Below are 20177 nucleotides of genomic sequence, written 5' to 3' on the forward strand. Positions count from 1 at the left end.
CGGGTTTTCCGTCAACATGGCCAAGAGCCACTTGATACCCACGACTCGCATACAGCACCTGGGGGCTATCATCGACTCGGTGGAGGGCAAGGTTTATCTTTCCCAGGACCGCCTGTCCAGCCTGCGGTCACTGGTCAGGTCAGTGTCGTCAGGGAGACCAGTCTCCCTGGCATCCCTGTCCAAGCTCCTGGGAAAGATGGTCTCCTGTATCGGGATCATTCCTTGGGCGCGTCTCCACTGCAGGGATCTGCAGTGGTTTCTGCTCCCGTACCAAAAGCGTCAACTAGGGACTTCCGACCGCAAGGTCCTCCTTCCCCACAAGGTCCTCCTCTCCCTCCAGTGGTGGTCCTCAGCAGCAGTCCTCAAGGGGAGGGAGTACAGGGTGTCCCAATACCTTATTCTGACAACAGATGCCAGTCTCCTGGGCTGGGGGGCTCACCTGTCCTCGTCCATGGCCCAGGGGCGCTGGTCCCAGTCCGACTTGACACACAATATAAACTGGTTGGAACTTCGGGCCATCCATCTGGCTCTCCGGATCTTCCAGGATCAGGTGTCAGACAAACACGTTCTCGTACGGACGGACAACGTAGCCGCCAAGGCTCATGTAAACCGCCTGGGGGGGACCCGGTCTCGCCACCTCATGCAGGAGGCCGAGAGTCTGGGAGCCTGGGCGGAGTCTCACCTGAGGTCCCTCCGGGCATCTCACATATCGGGCGTGACAAACACCCAGGCGGACTGGCTCAGCCGAGAGTCGGTGGACCAGGGGGAGTGGGCACTCGACCCGGACCTGTTTCGGATGATCACCGACCGCCTGGGCCTCCCTGTGGTGGACCTCTTCGCCACTCGGACCAATCGCCAGACAGAGAGGTTCTTCTCTCGATACCCAGAACCGGGGGCAGAGGCCGTGGACGCAATACACAGCGATTGGCCGTCCGGCCTCCTCTACGCCTTCCCGCCTCTGCCCCTCATTCCCAAAGTCATCAGAAAGATGCTGTTCCTCCGGGCGGAGCTCCTGCTGATTGCTCCGTTCTGGCCCCGTCGGCCATGGTTCGCGGACCTCCAAGCCCTGTCCGTCCGGCATCCCTGGCGACTTCCTCGCGACAGAGTGATTCTTCGTCAAGGGCCACTGCTCCACCCGGATCCGGCATGGCTTCAGCTAACCGCCTGGCGGTTGAGCGGAGCTTGCTGACGGCGGCCAGGGTCCCTTCTCGTGTCGCCAGCACCATCCAAGCGGCTCGACGCCCTTCAACGACACGAATTTACGACTCCACCTGGCGCTCCTTTGTGTCATGGTGCAACCGTCGTTCCATCGTCCCGACGGCGGCCTCCACGGTGCAGGTACTGGTGTTCTTACAGGACGGCTTTGAGGCGGGCCTGGCTCCTAACACGCTCCGCCGACAGGTCTCCTCCCTGTCCACCATTTTGTGTTGTGGTTCTAAACACCCCCTCTCGAGCCGTTCCCTTATCCGCCTCTTCCTCAGGGGGGCTTCTAACCTTCGCCCGGGCTCTATCCACAGATACCCTTCCTGGGATTTGCCCTTAGTGCTAGACGCCCTCACTAGGGCCCCCTTCGAGCCCATAAGGTCAGTGGGCCTACGTTTCCTGTCTTATAAGGTCGCTTTTCTGCTGGCCATAACTTCGGCCAGACGAATTTCAGAGTTGGCAGCCCTCTCCATCAGGGCTGATCTCTGTGTTTTTCATCCTGACCGGGTGGTACTTAGGTTAGACCCCACGTTCCTTCCTAAGGTAAATTCCCCTTACCATAGAGCTCAGGAACTAGTCCTTCCGAATTTTTGTCCACGTCCCAACCGGCCCTTAGAACGGGCCTGGCATTCCCTGGACGTGAGAAGGGCCCTTCGGATCTACATCCGTCGGACATCTGACTTCAGGAGATCGGAATCCCTTCTGGTCTCCTTCCAGCCATCCAGTATGGGCCAAAAAGTCTCGTCCATTACGGTGGGGCGTTGGATCAGGGCCACCATAGCCACAGCTTACGGGTCCCAGGCGTTGCCAGTTCCACCCCGGATCACGGCCCACTCCACCCGCAGTGCGGCCACCTCGGCTGCCTGGGCCACTCAAGCTTCCTTGGAGGAAATCTGCCGGGCTGCGGCCTGGTCGTCCCCGACCCCTTTCATTAGACATTATCGACTGGACCGCTTTGCATCGGCAGATGCGGCATTTGGGCGTAGGGTTCTCCAACAGGTCCTCCAGTGGTCCGCCTCATCGGCCGGGGCACATCCCTCCCTATAGTTCCAGGCTTTGGTATGTCCCATGGAAGAGGACCACCGGACCCACGATCAATGAGAATGGGCTTTGTCTTACCTGAAAGCCCTTTCTGATTGTGGTGGGTCCGGTGGTCCGCCCCACCCTGTTTATGCCCAGGACCGATTCGGCGGGGTTCTGGTGTCCTGTTTCCTTTCTTGCAGCTCACCGTGTAGGTCTGCTACAATTCGGATCTCATCAGAAAGCTGGGAGGCTACAGGAAGGGAGGAGCTTCTCAGCTAGCAGACCCGATCCGACGTCATCGGATGAGCATCTCCCCCATGGAAGAGGACCACCGGACCCACCACAATCAGAAAGGGCTTTCAGGTAAGACAAAGCCCATTTTATTTTGATCTTGCCCTTCTGAAATGTTCAGCAGTCTATACCCATTTAATTAATGAAGAGCTGTGGTGGCACAGAGGTTAGAATGCATCATTGCAGGCTAACTCTGCCGACTGCTAGCAGTTTGATCCTGGATATGTGTTTTTGTTTTATTTTTATAGTTTTCTTACGTATGCTGTACACTGAAGATGGCATTTAATTTCATTGTACAGGTGCAATGACAATAAAATAAAATAAACTAAAGAGGCTCAAGATTGACTCATCCTTCTATCCTTCCAAGGCTGGAAAAATGAGGATCCAGATGCTGACTTTGTAAACTGCTTAGAGAGTGCTGAAAAGCACTATGAAGTAGAATATAAGCCTAAATGCTATTGCTTATTCATGTTACTCTAATTTCATGCAACCACTGTCATTGCCAAATTTCTGGGGTTTGGGGGAATTGGATCCCATCATTTCAGCCATAGTCTATCATTCCATGCTATCTTGGTTGGGATCTGACTGCTTTAATGGGGGATACACAGATGGTTCTTGATTTATAACCGTAATTGAGCTGTTAAGCAGGTCGCCACGTGATCATTCCTTATTTTGCAACATTTTTTGCAAGGGTTGTTAAGCAAATGCTATGGTTGTTAAGCAAACATTGGGATTGTTAAGTGACTACATTTTACCCAATGAGCATTTTTTGTGAGACATCAGAAGTAAATGCTGGAAACTAACAGAAAAAAATGTTGAAAATCACAGTCAACTGCCCGCAAAGAACCATAAAGGTGGCCAGGAGCCTAACATGTGATCACATGATTGCAGGTTGAGTCTGTGTGGCTGTTTTAACATTGAAATTGGGTCATAAGTATCTTTTGGGAGACCAGTCATAAATCAAGGATTACCAATATTTCCACTATTCTCCAAGTGTATTCTTTGTCCCTATGACAAAACTCATCTGATTTCAAAAATCCAGTTTCTACTTTTTGGGGATTGAATTTCTGTTAATTGTTTATTATTTTCACAAATACTTGTATGAAATTATAATCAAAATGAACAATGCAGTCATTTTGGTTGCTGTGATTATATAGTCAGTTCTAATCCTCTTCCATACACTAAAGGCTCTGAGTGTTTGACTTATATAAAATGCATCAATGAAAGAATGAAACGGCTTTTTTCTGACCTAGACTGAGCTAGCTCTCTACAGCCTATTTAAATCAACTCTGGAAGTCTTGATCTCTTAGCTTAGGGGGTGTCTAACTCAAGGCCCGTGGCCCGGATCTGGCCCACGGGGTGCTTAGACCTGGCCCACAGGGCCACCCTGGAAATAGCAAAGGACCGGCCCACGGTGCCTCTGCCAGTGAAAAGGGAACTCGGGAAGGCCATGTGCAGCCCTCTGTTTTCGCTGGCAGAGGGTTGGAGGAGGTATTGCAGCCAGAAACGGAACTCGTGAGGGCTGCACATGGCTCTCCCGAGCTCCCTTTTCACTGGCAGAAGGTTGAAAGAGGCCTTCGCAGCCAGAAACGGAGCATGGGAGCCTGTTTTTGCTAGCAGAGTATTTGGGCCACCACAGGCGCCTCCAACACGAGTGACGTTGAGCTGGCCACGCCCACTTTGGCCACACTGACCCTGGCCCTCTGAGGTCAAATACAACCCTGATGCGGCCCTCAGTGAAATTGAGTTTGACACCCCGTCTTAGCTAGAACTTTCATGGATCAAGCCTAAGGTTTTGTGCAAAACGTGTGCTCCAATGCTTGTGATTCCTTAAATACTTATTCATTTTGCAATACTTACACCTGCTTGTGTTAGTTATAGCAGCTGGCAAAGAGCATCAGCTCTAGCATCATTTTTTTTTTCCTACCCTCAGTATATATTCTTCACTTACGATCACAATTGAGCCCAACTATTGCTATGCCAGACAGTTGTTAAGTGAGTTTTGCCCCATTTTATGACCTTCCTTGCCATAATTGTTAAGTGAATCCCTGCAGTTGTTAATTAAATCTGGCTTCCCCATTGACTTTGCTTGTCAGAAAGTTGCAAAAGATCATCATATTGCCCTGGGACACTGCAACTATCATAAATACATGCCAATTGCCAAGCGCCTGAATTTTGATCACATGATTACAGGGTTTTTGCAATGGTCATGTGAAAAACTCACTTTTTTCAGTATCGTCGTAATTTTGAACAGTCTCAAAATGAAAGGTTATAAATTGAGGACTACCTGCCCTACAAATCCACTGATCATGTAATAAACCCCATATCTGCAATAATAAATTGCTTTACAATATCACCTTTTTTTTTCCAGATAACAAATTTCCTAACTTGTGAGATTAGATAATAGACTGTGGTCATTTTAGGTTATAAATCAATGTATAAACAAAACCTTTGAGATTAAGAGAAGAGACACAGATACAAGCACACCAGGAAAAAAGAAATAGTCACAGGACAACTCAATTACTCTCAGGCGTGGGCAAAGCCGGCAGAAGAGAAAGATGCTTAATTCACAAAAGCTTGTGAAGTGAATAACCAAATGTGTTGTATTTGTGTCAACACTTCTACCATACATCTGTCCTGAGAGAAGGAGAGTGCTGTACAAAATGAATGAGGTAGGGAAAAAATAGCAATGCTCTTTCATTTAACTATATTTTTAGATTTCAGCTCACTCCCATGTTCGAGGTTTGCAGGGACTTGGGACAAATTTTTTCTTCAAGGTAACAGAAATAGATCAAAACCACCTCCATGCAAGCTTCTAGCTATAGCAAAGCTTTGCTGAACCCTGTTGCAGAAGTGGGTTTCAGCAGGTTCTGACCAGTTCTGGAGAACCGGTAGTGGAAAATTTGAGTAGTTCGGAGAACCGGTAGTAAAAATTCTGACTGGCCCTGCCCCCATCTATTCTCTGCCTCCCAAGTCTAACTAATCGGGAAGAAATGGGGATTTTGCAGTAACCTTCCCCTGGAGTGGAGAGGGAATGGAGATTTTACAGTATCCCTCCCCTGCCATGCCCACCAAGCCACGCCCACCAAGCCATGCCATGCCCACCAAGCCACACCCACACAACCCAAAGTAAAAATTTTTGAAACCCACCACTGCCCTGTTGCTGTGGAATACAGTTGGTCCTCATGTTACGACTATAACGGAGCTTAGCTATCTTCGTCATAACTCATGACAGTTGTAAATCAGGAACCCATGTGGCTGAGCCAAATTTATTACCATTTTTTTTGCAGCAGGGTGTTTAAGCAAATGTTGTAAAACAACCATTGCAGCCTTTAAGCGAACAATAGTTTGCTATCAGCATGTTTTTGCTGAAAACTGGAAATAGATGCTGATTTTAAGTAAAATCATCAGGAACAAGGTTTACGTGACTATGGGACACTGCAAACAACCCCAAATTTAACCCAATTTGTAAATGACTAAAGTGGTATTGGAATGGAACTTCAAATCCGAGTTGTTAGTATCCTCAGAAGAAATCCGTTGTAACTTTGAACTGTCACTAAGCAACTGTCACAAGTTGAGGACTATCTGTAGTGTGTTTCAATCTCAGTGATTTTAGGAAAGCCTGGGAATTTTGGGAGTTTAAATCCACAGTTTTTAAAGTTGGTGAGGTTAAGAAACACTCCCCAGAAATGCTGCAAAGAATTCTCTTCCTACTCTGAAAATTATTTTTGTTATTTATTTTTCCTAAGACATCATCAGATGTCTTAGGAAAAATCCCTATTAATTTAGCAGTTAGGCAGGATTTTTCTTCTCCTCCTCCCCTGCCCTTACCCCACTCTCCACCCCCAAATATTTTCTTGAGTTTGAAAAAAAATATATCTATAATTGGCTCACGCCTTTCCGGTCTCATACAGAAAGCAATTCTGTTCCTATATCTTGTTCTTCCTGCCTCCAGCAGATGGCAGCACATAGTCTGTTTCGGCTGATAAAAGCTAAGCCGAATCAGACCTCATTAGCACTTGCACAGAAGCCCATTAGGGAATCAGAGCACTATAAATTAGTTTGAAAACCCAAAGAAAAGTTTCCCAAACTACACATTCACATTGTTAATGCAAACTCATCATTTACTCTGTCACGCAGAGGAATGCCAGTCTATTTATATTCTCTAATAGAACAGAATATACATAGCTCAGGATTGAACTGTGGGGTCCTTTTGCTCTCTTGAGTTTTACTACCCAACTAGATAATGTCATAATATTCTCTTTTCAAAAGCAAAAAAGTGGAGGAGGGAGGGAGGGAGGAAGGAAGAATGATGCAAATCTGAGCTGATTTTTAAAAACATGTTTTAGAAAATTTGTTTGTGATACCTTATATCCTGTCTTCTTTTTTAATAATGGTTGTGTCATTTTTAATTTGAACAACTTGTTTATTTTCTACTATTTTAATTGTAACCCATACCAGAATTGTAGGAGGAGAGCTTATGTCATTTAATAACATTTGTTAGTCAGGAAAGGTGCTGCCAGATTCCTTGTAACCCATTCAAGGATATGTCATCTCTTGTAACTGGAAACCATTTTTTCCAAAATAGATACTTCCAGAGCCTGCTATATTAATGAAAATAGGCAAGTTTTGTCTCTTTTATCTTTTCATGTTACTCAACCCCAGTTTATCAACCATCTTCCGGAGTCAAGCAATGACTTGTGCTACTTCCGGATCAGCTTGTGATAAACTGGATCACAAGATTTCCAGATCACTAGCCCTCAGAAAAGTTCATTGGCCATGATCTGGCCTAGGATCTATAGTAAAAAGCAATTTCCAAGTGTTGCAACTGCAACTGTTATGAAGTCTGGTTTATTTCAATGAGATTTATTCTTGTGTTGATCTGCATAGTTTTGGAATCCAAATATTAGTTCTGCTTATTATGATTATACTGACATTCTTCCTATATCCAAGTGTCCTGTTAGAAAAGACATTAAATTTTCACCAGATGTTTTTTCTGATTTAATGAGAGCTACACAATATAGTACTACTCTTTAGAAACAATAGTTATCTATGTGTTTAGTGTCGGGGGCTTCAGAAAGGATCTCAAATTTTAAAACAGGGCTTCTAGATCTGGATGATATCGAACACAGTTATCAGGCAGTTGGAAGACTAAATTTCCTGCATTTGTTAGAGGTCATTTCACAAGGGACAATAATTTAGCAGCATGGTGAAAAAACTCCCACTACTGGCTGCTATATATTTATCAGGCCTTATCAGCCTGCTGTGTATTTATCAGGCCTTATCAATTGGACCTGTGACCTTGTCAAGATTCCTGTGGAGCAATATTGTTTCAATATCTTCATAACCAGCTGTCCAGCGTCCAGATAAAACAACTGGTTACTCACCAATTGTGAAACTCAGAAATCACAGGGCTGAACAACTAATCGTTCCTCAAGGGGTTTATTATGAATGCATAGAAGCAACCCATTTATCTTTTCTCTGGTGGAGAGACCATGTCATTGTGGTGTGGCATTCTTCAGAATCTCTCCCTCCCTCCCTCTCTCTCTCTTTCTCTCTCTCTCTCTCTCTCTCTCTCTCTCTCTCTCTCTCTCTCTCTCTCTCTCTCTCTCACACACACACACACACACACACACACACACACACACACACACTGATGGGAAGTTCCCCTTTACAGGTATGTTTTCACCAAAAAAGATTAGCATTATCGGTGATTTAGTGCTCAGCTACAGAAACCATATGTAGGAATTCACAGGTGGCACTTATAGCCGTAACCATAGTCACAAGTCACCAGAGCTTCTTACTAATAATAGTAAAACAACATTATCTTAGAAATACTGATGGCAAAGAGTGTTAAGTCCAGATCTGAAAATTATTCAACTGTATCACTCTGTTTTGTTTTTCTACACTTTACACTTCTATACAAGTACATAATTATATACATACATACATACATACATACATACATACATACAAACAAACATACATACATACATACATGTATGCCTGCCTGCCTATCTGTCTGTCGGTCTGTCTGTCTATCTCTATCTATCCATCCATCCATCCATCCATCCATCCATCCATCCATCCATCTCTCTTTCTCTCTCTCTCTCTCTCTCTCTCTGCCTGCCTGCCTGCCTGCCTGTCTGTCTGTCTCTCTCTCTGCCTGCCTGCCTGCCTGCCTCTCTCTCTCTCTCTCTCTCTCTCTCTCTCTCTCTCTCTCTCTCTCTCTCTCTCTCTCTCTCTCTATCTCTCTATCTATCTATCTATCTATCTCTGTCTGTCTGTCTGTCTATCAATCATCTATCTCTCTATCTTTCTATCTCTCTATCTATCATCTATCTATCTATCTATCTATCTATCTATCTATCTATCTATCTATCTATCTATCTATCTATCTATCTTATGTATCTATCTATCACCAAAATGGAAAGTAAAGACAAAAGGGAGTCCTGGTCTGGTGCACCCACAGCATGGAGTTCAATCTTGACAGGCTCAAGGTTGATTCAGCCTTCCATCTTTCTGAGGTAAAATGAGGACCCAGATTGTTGGGGGCAATATGCAAATAACGCTGACATTGTAAATCACCCAGAGAGTGCTGTAAATCTGGGATCCCCAACTCCTGACCTGTGACCCGGTACTGTTTGGAATCGGGCCATGCAAGCAATGGGCGCTCATGCTCAGATGCTTGTGCGGGAAGCTCCATTTGCGCGAGTGGCGGGCATGTGCTTGCGTGAATAGTGCTGCCCAGTGAGCACAGGTCCCCGCTGCTTGCACAAAACTATCCCCTCTCTTTCTCCCTCCCCCAGTCTGCAAAGCTCTGCTGTAAAGCACTATGGGGCAGTATATAAATCTTATTGCTATTGCTAAAATGATCCCAGGAGCACTTGAGCCTGTGATTCCAAAGCTGGGAGAACTGCTCCAACAGATCCCAGGAGCAACATCAGGGCTCCCTGTCCAGAAGAGTGCAGTGTGCTAGGAACTGTTAAGATAGTGTGAAGAACCCTCAAATTCCCAGGCTTCAGAGGTGAGAAGAGATTATTTGTTGGTTTATATGTAAAGTGTTTGGTTACCATTTGACATTTTTATATCAGTGGTCATTATTGGGAAAGAAATGAAATTTTATTCGCAGGGAGACTACCTGAGCAATGGCATTCCTAAAATTTTAAAATAATGAAATGAACAGCAGACTTAAATATGATGCTTTCCTTGCATTAGGTTAATTCACTAGCAGGAAGCAGTTTCCTGAATTGATAGGAGATGTAGTAAAGTTGTTAAGATTATAGGATAAATAAGATAATCCATATAGCTCCATTTCAGAAGTATGTTTGCACCTAATGTATTTGGATAACATTGATAATGTGGCAGGCTATATACTGGTTTTTACTTTTCTGATAGACTTTGAAACCATTCTGTCGTAGCCTGAAGTGGGTAATATGTAGTTTTTATGTTGTTATCCTCACGTTGGCCTGATAAAAAAAAAATTGTTACAAAATTTATTATGCTGCTTGTTGTGTAGTGCCAGGACCGCAAAATTATTCTGGGGGAGAAGAAAGTTATGTAGTGTACTTCCATGCATCATTAGACCTATCAAATTAAAAAATAACTCTTCATTTACATCAAGATAAGCATTTGCTAATATCTACATGGTGGAAACATGCCTCTTTATAAGGAACACAACATTTTTTTTTGCCAAATGCTTAATTATTTATTATTCGGTGTCTTTTTAATATTCCATCTAGGAATTTACATACAAAGTTTTAGATATATACGTATGTATAGGCACACACATGCACACGTGCACACACAGACATACTTTTTTACATTACATTAAATATGCCTTTCCTTATGGTTCAGATATAATATATGGAAACACTTAGATGATTTCTGCATACTAAAAGAGGTTAAACTACTGATAGGAAAAAATTGGCAACCAGTAAATCCAGTTAATTGTCTATTAATCATTGTCAGGATTGTAATCAAGCTGAATTGCCATGTAAATTCCGCCCCCCATTCAGTTAAGAAAATTACTTTATCTTTAATTTTTACAACAATAATCATTTTTATTGTACCATCCGTCATAATGATCTGTGACACACCTTATCATTGTGTAGTTGCCTAGGTAGATGCACTGTATAAATAGAGGAGGTATGTTTGGCTGTCACCCTTAAATAAGAGGGATAACTCTAATTCCTCATTTGCCAGTAAATCCTACTTGTTGATGTGTAAGTGATGCATATCTTTTCCATTCTTCAAATTATATAGAAGAACTCTTGTTGTCATGACCTTGACAAGGAGTGGACGGTGCATCAGGGGACAGCAATTTTTGAACTAAGGTACCTCAAATGGGCTGACATACAGAATGTGTGAAACAACTGGAACCCATAACACTGAGGAATGAAATTTGGGGAAATTGTGACTGCTTCAGTGCTACCGGCTACCACTAAGGGCTGCTATGATCATGTAATCTCCATTATCAAGATTCTGTGACAGTTTCCCAGCCAGTTTTGCAATCCCTCACTCTCTTGCTCACCTAGCAGCAGCCTCTCACCTGCTTAATGGAAAGGGAAGGGATTCCAGCACTTTTCCTGACCCATGCTGCACCCTGCGTACTCCCCTGATTCATGCTGTCCCCTGTGCTTCTATGCTTCTTCCCCAATCCATGCAGCACCTTTTGGGTACTACAGGCACTCTTCCTGACCCACGCCATTCCCCTCATGCCTTCCTTGAACTCTATGGCACCTCTTGCTCTCCCCCAGGTATCCTTTCTTATCCATATCCACATCACACATGCAAAATTCCTTACCTGCATTCTTCATCTCATATATACTTCAAAGCCCTCCCAGTATCCTTCCCTACCTGCATCTCCCACTTGCCCTCCCCAACTCATGCAATCTTTTCACATATCTTTCCCCAAACATCCTCCTTGACCCATGCCACACCCCAATGGACTGTCTCACTCCCTTCCCCATTCTGCAGCAGCCATTTATCCCTTCTGACTTGGACCTGCAACTTCCCCGCCCCCCCCAAGAAAGTCAGTGAGAAATAGGGAGGGAGGGAGGGAAGGAAGGAAAGAAGGAAGGAAAGAAAAGAAAAGAAAGAAGAAAGGAAGGAAAGGAAAGAAAGAAAAAGGGAGGGAGGGAAGAAGGAAGGAAAGAAAAGAAAGAAAAAAGAAAGCGGGAGGGAGGAAAGAAAAAGAAAGAAAGAAAGAAAAGAAAGAAAGAAAGAAAGAGAAAGATTCCTTCTTGCCAACTTCCACAAGAAAACTCAACGGGAAAGCTGGCAGGAAGTCACAAGTCACTCCCCACTGCTTTTTTTGCCCACCTATAATCAATGTGTTTCTCTGTGTAATAGGGCACAAGTTGCCTAGTTATATAATAAAAAGACAGAAACAGTGTGTTAGTTGGCACTATGGTTGTTTGTGGGTAAGAGTTAGGTTTGACAGCTCCATGGCTTCATTCGATCACCAGATTTGTGACTCACTGTGAAAATAGGGAGTGGGCTATGCTGTTGGAGAAAAACCTGTGCCACAGTAAAGCCAATTAGCTGAGCATATCCTACATATGGGATGTCTGACGCACATTTTTTTTTTCCTGAATTGAAATTTGGAGTCATTTCTGAATTAAAATTTGGATGCTTCTCTTGCTTACCTTTCTTAGAACAATATTATAAAATACTCTACGACCATTTCTCTGTTTCTATTTTTCCCATGGTACCAGTGATTGCTAGAGAGAAAGTGAAGACTGAGCATCCATATACTGGAGTGTGAATAATTCACACATATTGGATTGAGATAAAGATCAGAGCAATGAAACATTTAGAGATATAGTAGAAAGCCCCCTCTGTAGAAAAATCCTGGATTTTCACATAAGCTTTTAATTGCTTCATAATGTATTTTTTGTAGCACATTAGGGGTAGTGTCTATTCTGTCCCAGTATGTACTTTTGAGAGTGAATGAACAGCTCATAAAATGACTATTTTCAGCAGTTTGTGCAGAATTTTTTAAAAGTGTAACAGACTGCAGGAAGTGGTCATATCCAATTACAGAGGTCAGACAAAAAGGCATAAGCATTCAAGACGTTAAATGCACTGTTAGTCTGGTGCAGATTTTTAATAAACTGTGAGAAATTATTAAATGGCTGCATAATCATCTGGGCTGAATTGTTGACTGAGAGAAGTTAGGCAATTAGAAAGAGAAAGAAAAATGTCAAACCTATTCTCTAGGCTAACGACAGAATTTGTCAAATATCTTTGTGGGGCGAAAAGCGATGGATGACATTGGATGGAAAGAAATAAAAATAGAGGTTACCTAGGTTGCTAAATCTTAAATATGATTTTTTTTTTCAAAAAGAGGCTGAATTTGAAATGCCCCACTATTTTAGATGAGTGGTCTAATTGCATATAGACAAATATACCAAGATAACGGAGCTGATGAGAAAAGTGTGTGTATTTGTTATTTATGTAAGTAACTTTTCTTCCTTAAATCAGTGTGGTATAGTAGCTAAGGCAGGAGTTCTTAATCTCTCTCCCTCTCTCTCCCCCCCTCTTTGTCTCTCTTTGTCTTTCTCTCTGTCTCTCTCTCTCTCTCTCTCTCTGTGTGTGTGTCTCTCTCTCTCTCTGTGTCTCTCTCTGTTTGTCTGTCTGTCTGTCTGTCTCTCTCTGTTTCTCTCTGTCTCTCTCTCTCTCTCTGTGTGTCTGTCTACTGGCTCTGTCTCTGTTTGTCTCTGTCTGCCTGTCTCTCTCTGTCTCTGTCTCTGTCTCTGTCTCTGTCTCTCTCTCTCTGTCTCTCTCTCTCTCTCTCTCTCTCTCTGTCTCTCTCTCTCTGTCTCTCTCTCTGTCTCTCTCTCTCTGTCTCTCTCTCTCTCTGTCTGTCTGTCTGTCTGTCTCTCTCTCTGTTTGTCTCTCTCTCTTTCTGTGTCTCTCTGTGTATGTGTTTGTGTGTGTGTGCTGAAACTAAAATAGATAGTGGAGTTGCACTAGTTTTTAAAATGTTGCCTAAAGCATAGTAGCTGAGCTGAGTCATTTTGAGTACTATTAGGCTTATAAATCAGTTTTGCACTTTCCTTTTCTTAGCAAAGGTACAAGGGTTTTGTGAACTTTATTTATATAAGTAAGTCAGGTTATATAATCTTTTTTTCGAATACGTGTCTGTCTGTTTCACAGAATGTTTAAATTTCCTGTGTTGGAAATGTCACTGAAGATTTTGTAGCTCACTTTAATGAAAGCCTAATGGATTCATGGTTCAGAATTTGATTCTCTGAATCAAAAAACACTTATTTCCGGAGAGTGGCCTAGTAAAGCGCAACACAAAACTGTGGAAAGGCTTCCTAGCCACAACTTTCTCCTGCTCTTTCAGCAGGAGTCATGAGGCCACAAAATCCCCTAGACTGGGTTGCATTGTCCCAACATGCCCTATCCCATCCAAAGACAGGAAAATCCAAGGCCCAAAAGGCCCAAAAGCAAAGTCACTCAACCTTGCAGGATTCAAGTCCAGGTCTCCATAGCCTCCAGACACTGAGACAGGACATCAATAGCATTGCCTTCGCCAGGGGCAGAGATGTATAACTGTATATTACACCCATAACACATGTTAGCCAATATTTCATTTTCAAAAATGTTAATTAAGAGGAGAGAGCCAGTTTGGTGTAGTGATTAAGCATCAGGCTAGAAACGGAGGCCAAAAGGGTTAGGGTTAGGGTTAGGGTTAGGGTTGAAACTCTCTCTCAGCCATAGGAATTAGGCAGGGGCAAACCATTACTAAAAATCTTGCCAAGAAAATTGTAGGGACTAGTCCAAGCTAGTCCAGGAGTCAGCACTGAATTCATTCAAGGCACTGGAGTTAACACTGAATTCAAACAGGAAGGCCGTGCAGAGAGTGATGAGGACGGCAGAAAAGATAATTTTTAGTTCATTTCCTTCTGTCCAAGACATAGCATACAAGCTTGAGCAGAGTTCACAGGGATTGTCTGGGATGCTACACATCCTCTTCATGACCTGTTTCCCTTGTTACCTTCTGGGAGGGGGCTTTGTGGTATCCGAAGCAGAACATCCAGATTCAGTCACAGTTTTGTTCCATATAGCATCAACCTTGCGAACTTTCATGTTTCCTTTTTCCACTATGCATTTAAAATGGACATTGATTAATATATGTGTGTGTGTGTATGTGTGTGTGTGTGTGTGTGTGTATACACACCCACACATATACACACATATATACATATGTATGTATGTATGTTGCAGGTATATATGTATGTATATAGCATGTATATATGTGTATTATGTATGTGTTTGAGTAGATATATACTTTCTTTTGATAGCAGGCAACAGAATTCATTTTTAATATGGGCCAGTGTGCTTAGGATAAAAAAATGACAAATCTTATCTTATCTTATCTTATCTTATCTTATCTTATCTTATCTTATCTTATCTTATCTTATCTTATCTTATCTTATCTTATCTTATCTTATCATCTTATCTTACTGAAGGCAAGCAAGCAAGAACTCTACCAACATCACCTTAATTTTTTAAAATTAAAAAAAACTGATTACATCTTTTCTGCAGCCACAATTGCAGCATCTCTTAGATTAGAAGTGGGGAGAATGGATTTTGTTTTGTAAAATTACAGTAAAATTTTATTTTCACCACTGCCTTGGTGGTCTATAGATTTCAACCATGTGAATCTCAAGTTATTTCTGTCGATTTATACATATTTCCTTGTCTTCCACAAGGGATGCAATTAAAGTAGTTGGATTTTGAATTGGCATTCTTCTTGAAATAATGGATGACATCATTATATCTTTTTTTTTTTTTCAGTCCTGGAAGTCAGAGGATTCTGACTTTAAAAAGGAAGAAAGCGAGGGAAGAAAGCAAGAAAGCATTGCCCCCCCCCCCAGCTGTTACCACCAATAGCCTTGTGGAATGGATTCTTGTTCTTGTTTGTTTTTCAATGTACACAACCCACAGAGCGAGATGCACACCCTATTTATATCGCTTGTAGGTTTTCCCTGTCTCGTGGGAAGATCGGGTGGGCACCAGATTATATAGCCATTGTGAGACCATATTAAATAGCAACAGATCGGACTTTGTGTTGAGCGTTGTTTTTTTACCTCACAAAACATTTCCCACCAACTTCCCCTTTCTTCTCTACATGAGCTGCTAATGCACCATGCTACCCTATTGAACAAGCCAGCTGCCTTGATTTCTTTCGGTGGAAACTAAACAGAGGAAGTGATTGCCACTTTTTGTGTTGCCTTCTGAGTATACTGAGATGAAGTGAGAGGTGGAATAGCAGAGCTTGACATTTTACATCTCCTGCTTTGGGTCAGGAGGATTCAGTCACCCATATGATTCTTCTCTTCTTTGTTGAGGAGGAACACATACATAGACTTCTTTTGAGATGTGAGTAGATGAAAGGAAAGGAAACAGCTGGCTTGGTTTTACCCTATTCAATTCAGATTTCCTTTCCCCCAGGCAATATGTAATATAGTTTCTTTGTTTTTTAAAAAAAGTGGTAATTGTATACCACAGAACTTGTTATTATCAAAATATCTAGTTTTGAAGATTGGTACTGTAGCTTGACCCAGACTCAGTTCAATGTTGGATCTCTGTTCGTCATGTTAAGATGAATACATAATTCAATTCACATTAGTTGTGTTATTGACTTGGCACAACCTTCCCAACCTGTTTTATTTGAAAGTTGCGTATTCTTTGTCTGAATATAAATATAATGAAATATAATATTAGCATCATAGGCTTAGAATAGCATTTTTCATTTTTGTTGAAGATTCCCTTTAGAAATAAATGTATTTTAGAGAAATGCGACGTATGCCTAGGTGCTATTGCTTCAGACTTCTTTATTAAAAGTTTTTCTAAGTTTCTTTCTTGGCTACCAGCCAGCCTTCTGGAAATGAGATATTTTCTGATTGTTGATTGACCTTTTGCGCTCTTTGATATGTAATATAAATATGCGTGTAGAGGAAAACGTGCAAACATTTGGAAAACCAAATTAGCACCTGTCACCAGGAATTGGATTGACAAAACTGGACAGCCTGAACTTCATACTGATATTCCAAAAGAATCCATCCACACATTCTTGCTTCAATTTTATACTTTGAGTTGAGTTATATGAACATCTGGAGCATTGTAACTGCATTATGACTGAGTATCAAAAATTATGATGTAATTATATTACGAGCATTATATTGACTTCAGTCACATAAATATAACTGTGAAAACTGGGGAAGGCTTGTTCACCTCAGCAACAATTGAGATGGTGTATAAGTAGGAACTGCCTGATTGATCTTTGAGCAGAATACCAATAGAAGAGCATATTTGTAGTTCAAGAGTTGAACTGTAGCATCCTTGTTCTCTGAGCTTGCTTGTTTTCTTGCAGATGTTTCATTACCCAACTAGGTAACATCTTCATTGATATAGGTGGTTGGAAAGATTGGTTTTACTAGTGGAAAACCCACTACAAACCTGATTTGAAAGGTAACCACTAGATTAAGGGTGTCAAACTCAAGGCCCGGGGGCCAGATACAGCCCGCGGGGTACTTAGATCTGGCCTGCGGGGCCGCCCTGGAAATAGTGAAGAACCGGCCTGCAGTGCTTCTGCCAGTGAAAACTGGCTCCCAAGCTCTGTTTTTGGCTGCCACGGCCTCTTACAACCCTCTGCCAGAGCTCGGGAGGGCCACGTGCAGAGGCACCTTCAAAAGGAGTGACATCAAGCTAGCCATGCCCACCCTGGCCACGCCCACCCCGGTCTCCCAAGGTCAAACACAATCCTGATGTGGCCCTCAATGAAATTGCGTTTGACATCCCTGCACTAGATGGTTGAAGTATAAGAGCAACACATTTCGAAGTTATTATTTTCAAGTAAGAGAAATACATGTATGCATGCAGGTGAGTTTATATAACAAATTAATAGGCAACTTATGGAATTAACTAAGTTATGTGAGAATGCACTGTATTCTGAACCATAAACTAGTGCACCATTTTGATGCATAACCACGATAACCCTTTCTGTAAGGTATCTTAATAATAGCAAATTCACTATTTACAGACCCCTCACATCCTGGACATAAACCGTTTCAACTCCTACCCTCAAAACGACGCTATAGAGCATTGCACACCAGAACAACTAGACATAAGAACATTTTTTTCCCGAACGCCATCACTCTGCTAAACAAACAATTCCCTCAACACCGTCAAACTAGTTACTAAGTCTGCACTACTATTAAACTTCTCATAGTTCCCATCACCCATCTCCTTCCACTTATGACTGTATGACTGTAACTTTGTTGCTTGTATCCTTATGATTTATATTGATATTGTTTCCTGATTGCTTATTTGTACCCTATGACTATCACTAAGTGTTGTACCTTATGATTCTTGATGAACGTATTTTTTCTTTTATGTATACTGAGAGCATATGCACCAAAGACAAATTCCTTGTGTGTCCAATCACACTTGGCCAATAAAAAATTCTATTCTATTCTATTCTATAATAAGCTTGTAAAATTGCAAATGGTAGCGCAAATTTCTTCCAATGTTTTTTTTCCCTTTTCTAAAACATTGTTCTCTTTTCTTCCTGTTCATAAAAGAGCACTCTATAATGTTGATGACCAATCTTACAACTGCCGAAAATTCTATAGTAATGTAAGCCATTCAAGAGCAGAAATGGTTATTGTAGCCATTAGCAAACATTCTGTGTTGTGTGATTTTTTGTTGCTATACTATTAATCAAATAATGCAGCTCTTGTCTTGCAAAAGCAGATAAGAATCCTACCTATGAAATTGCTTCTCCATTGATGCATCAGTCAGTACAGGTAGTCCTCGACTTATGACCACAATTGAGCCCAAAATTTCTGTGATTAAGTGAGACATTTGTTAAGTGAGTTTTGCCCCATTTTTCTTGCCACAGTTGTTAAGTGAATCACTGCAGTTGATAAATTGGTAAACTGGTGGTTAAGTGAATCTGGATTCCCCCATTGACTTTGCTTGTCAGAAGGTCACAAAAAGGAATCCCATGACCTTGAGACACAGTAACGGTCATAAATATGAACCAATTTTGCCAAGCATCTGAATTCTGATGACATGATCATAGGGATATTGCAAAGGTCATAACTATAAAAAATGGTCATAAGACATTTTTCAGTGCCATTGTCAATTTGAACAGTCACTAAACGAACTGTTGTAAGTCGAGGACTACTTGTATAAATGTTAGCAAACCTGAGCAGTTTTAAATGGTTATTTGAGAGATCTGAACAGTTCTCAATAAAATTTCTGAATATCCATTTGCTCATTAGTGTGCTTTAATTTTTTTAAAAAACTGAACCTGTTAGGGTTATCTATCCTTATTCTGCTATCATAGTGATCTTATTATGGTGGTTGATCATAATTGTGTAGGCAGGCATAGTTCTTACAGCTATTGGGATCTATGAAAGGTGAAAATAGTTTTTGCCTGGCAAATATTGTGAGCGAACACAAGAACTAGGATTATACTGCTTCATTTACTATCCTTCAAATCTTGGTAATGTTTCCATCCCTCTACTTCTACAGTAGTCCTCCTCTTACAACCACAGCTGAGAACAGAACTTCATGTTGGTAAGTGATGCAGTCATTAAGTGAGTTGATTGGATTTTACAAGCAAAGATGGTTTAGCGAATTACATGACCATTAAGCAAATGAGTGCTTAATGACTTTGCCTGTTGAAAGCTCCGTGGGAAAATTGTAAATGGCAATCATGTGATCCCACAACACTGCAGTCATCATAAATACACACCAATTGCCAAGTGCCTGAGCTTTGATCATATGACTACGGGGATGCTATGCCTGTTGTAAGTGCAAGGACTAATTGTAAAATACCTTTATTCAGCACTGCTGTCACTTTGAATGGTTGTTAAAGAAATAGTTGTAAGTTGAAAAATAGCAATAGCAATAGCACTTAGATCTATGTACCGCTTCACATGCTTCACAGCCCTCTCTAAGCAGTTTACAGAGTCAGCATATTGCCCCCAACAATCTGGGTCCTCATTTTACCCACCTCAGAAGCATGAAAGGCAGTTCTCACCAGCTCAACCTTGAGCTGGTGAGACTGCCAAACTGCTGGCAGCCGGTGATCAGCAGAAGCAGCCTGCAGTACTGCATTCTAACCACTGCGCCACCACGGCTCATGTATTACCCGTATTTCCATTAGACTTCCTAGTCTAACAACCCCATCAAAAAGAACAAAGAGCATACCTTTGAATCACAGCAGAGTTCACAGATGATGGTGAGCCATCATGCGATTTATTGGATTTTGGTGTAGTATGCTGGGTGTCACGTTCCAAGAACCAAGAAAAACATGTAGAATTATTTATAAGTAATCATCATCAAAACTTTATTCAGTCATATGGAGTTTCTTTTATTGTTTCTTACCTATAGACACAATTTTTGCTAAACTAAAGCAACAACTTACATCATTAAAGATATACTCAGGGAATTGCTAGGGAGGAGCTGTCTTAACAAACTATCTAAACTTCGACTGCCTCTTGCCTTCTGGTATCTAGCCCCTCCCTCCTGGGAATCCAGACTACACTCCATCACACTAGGCAAGGTAAAGGATGAGTGTTCCCAGTTTCTACATTGGTACAAATGTGCCTCTTGAACATTCTTGGAAC

General features: G+C 42.1%; 1 protein-coding gene and 1 long non-coding RNA gene across 7 annotated transcripts in view; both read left to right on the forward strand.

The window, feature by feature from the left end:
* The window catches only part of DIP2C (DIP2 acetate--CoA ligase C (putative)), a 370070-nt gene that overhangs the window by 114766 nt on the left and 235127 nt on the right, over window positions 1–20177 (forward strand). The gene's annotated exons all lie outside the window — the stretch shown is intronic.
* LOC117654873 (uncharacterized) lies at window positions 8766–15597 on the forward strand. Its single transcript, XR_004588422.3, has 3 exons — window positions 8766–9544; window positions 10783–10853; window positions 15331–15597. It is a non-coding gene; the product is annotated as an uncharacterized LOC117654873 (long non-coding RNA).

Source organism: Pantherophis guttatus, chromosome 4 (genome assembly GCF_059756535.1).
Source record: "Pantherophis guttatus breed Tessera chromosome 4, ASM5975653v1, whole genome shotgun sequence".
NCBI lineage: Eukaryota > Metazoa > Chordata > Lepidosauria > Squamata > Colubridae > Pantherophis > Pantherophis guttatus.